Genomic DNA, 2,905 nt, shown 5'->3' with positions numbered 1-2,905 from the left:
AAGACATGTTGAAGCAGGGTGGGTGTAATGAAGCACTCCAGAGATCACTGCACAAACAAGGGGCCCGTTTTGGCAAAGATTGGCAGCAGAAGGGCTATAAAATGATATGTGTTAATTTTGTGTTAATTATTATGGGTGCCACATGTTAAGCAGAATGTTCTACCATTGCAGAAGTTAGAAAAATTCACACAGATAATTATGGGAGAGTGAATGTGGAGGGGAGCAGTTGGATTCTGATTGTAAAGCTGTACTGCTGGAGTCCTGCCCCAGATCTGATGCCCTATTTTACCTTTTGTAATGATGCATCTCATGTGGCACATGGGGTGAATTACTGGCAGGACTGAACGCATGATAATCACCCAGAATTCCCCAGGGAGTGGGTGATTCCTCCTGGGAAGCACCGAACTCATTAATATGCAGACTCCCACAATTCCTGCTTGTAACCTATTCTGTCAATTGTTTAAAGCAACACAGAGTATTTTTTTTTAGACCAACCATCAACAAATTTTTATCAACAGATTTCTACTAATTAAATGTCATTAATCAATATTTTTACTAAACATTCAAAAAGAGTTTAAAATGGCTTAAAATGCAGTGCAACTATTTTCTATTTTTTATTTTTTAAATGCAAACATTTTTCTGCTTACAATAAAACGTAGAAAAAGACCCAAAATTAAATAGAAACAATCCAAACACTGCCTATAGTGGCATAACAGGCAAAACAGTAATGCCAGATATAATATAATATGATATAATATAATATAATATAATATAATATAATATAATATAATATAATATAATATAATATAATATAATATAATATAATATAATATAATATAATATAATATAATATAATATAATATAATATAATATAATATAATATAATATAGGTGTGTGTGTAAAACAATTAAAAATTGTAAAATAAGCATCCAAAACAGACAAAGAGGATTGAAACAAGATATATAAAAAAATCTAGTAAATAATTTATTATATACCCTGTATACAAATAGTAAAAATGCTAGTAGAAATAGTGTCTATATTTATATTTAATATTTTTCTATCTGCCATAGTTTAAGAATCTAAAACTATGGCAGATAGAAAAATCTAAAATATAAATACAGACTATTCTACTACCATTTTTTGTTTTGCTTTATAACAATTGACATTTTACAAAACATCACATCCAAGCATCTAAAATTTAAAATGTCATCATCGATTGTTATAAAGCAATGCAGAGGAAATGTTTTCATTTTTCTCCAGTGTCACATTAATAAATTAAATATATAGGTTTGTTTCAGTCAGAAGAACTGAATTTACACGCTCACTGGCTTGGTTAACAAGTTGTTGAACGCAGAAAAAATGAGCATTGAGCAAACACATTTTACTTGGTGTGCATTTCGGTGCAATATTTTCCGTTTGATTTCCCCAGATTCAAAGATCCGTGAATGCTGCTATCTTCTTCATAAACTGAAGTTGAAGGTATAAATGTTCCTCCATTTCTCCGCTGGGTTTCGGGTGCCCCCTCAAGCATGCTGTCATTGATAACTGCTACAAGCTCGACAGAGCTTGGCTGGGACGCTTTTGGCAGAGCTGTGGTTTTTGCTTAGAAATATCACACTCCATCATGCGGCATGAAAAGCTTTGTTTTTCTCCTAGTGACCTTCTCCCACTCCTCTGCCTCCTCCGTCCATCTGTCCATTTGTCCATAATGTCGAGCTGACAGAGGATGGACAGATTCTGTCCCTCAGAAACAAGAACTTCCTGTGCTGGAAGGTAATTGAGTTAGTTGCTCTGATTGGGTGTTGGTGACATCACTTCAAGTGGTGCTGCCTTTTAGCAGCAGATTTTAGTCATGTTTCATGCATTGTTTCAGATTAATGTCATCCAAAACGAGTCACAATGTCACAAAGTCCCATGACCTAGTGGTAAGCATACCTAAGGAATACAGGTTTGAAATGCAGTTTAATCATTTTTTAATTTAAATGCAATCATTTTCTGTCTTTGTGTACCATCAACATCTGACAAAAGAGGAAAAGGGATATATCAGAGAAATAAAAAGAGCCACAAACTCCATCTAGTGGCAGTAGACAGAGCTGAAAAAACAATGACTGTTCCCTTTCAGTCAGTCATGTTCGACGTTATGAATGGGATCTCGCCCGAGAGCCCAATCACCTTCGAGTGGTACAAAACGAGCCAATGGTACACAAAGTACCTTGATATAAGGAGCAACACGAGCAACTCACATTCAAGCTTTCGCTTCGGAGCCGAGCACATCGTGTGCTGCTTTCACCGGAGTGCTACAAGGAAGAGTCACTGGTGTTGGTGTGATGGCGCGATTCAGCAGTTTGTCTGGGTTTCCTGCGACAGCTCCCGCATTCCCCTGAGCGCTTCAACACCTCTGAAAGAGCAAATTTATTTTACAAAAGAGATACGGGCCGATTTGCGTCTTTTTAAAGATGTCATTTCGCCCGTGTGCTTCTGGGTGCGGTCGATACATCGCTCCTCGTGACGGCCACGATCGTCGTGTCATGTGTCTGGGCTTCCAGCACGCTGAGACTGCGATCGTGGATGGCTCATGTTCTCATTGCGGGGACATGACCATCTCGGCATTGAGATCGAGACTCGATTACCTTAAAAGGTATAGAGTCCCCTCTGCCACACCCTGTTCTAGCTCTTCTTCTCGTAAGAGGGCTACTTCGGCTGGTGGCCAGGGTGATCTGAGACTTACTGTGTGGGCTTCCCCGACGAGCCAATCTCCTCGGGCCACACCTCCCTCATATATGTCGCAGCCGGTCGAGTTACCTGATGAGTTTGCTGGACCCTCTCAGGCTCCTGACATCTCATTCGGGGCTCACGAAGAGGACCGTATGTCGATCGCCGCATCACAAGGCGGGCTTGAGTCCTC

This window comes from Carassius carassius, chromosome 35 (genome assembly GCF_963082965.1).
Source record: "Carassius carassius chromosome 35, fCarCar2.1, whole genome shotgun sequence".
Taxonomy (NCBI): Eukaryota; Metazoa; Chordata; class Actinopteri; order Cypriniformes; family Cyprinidae; genus Carassius; species Carassius carassius.
Note: the sequence above shows the minus strand (reverse complement) of the source record.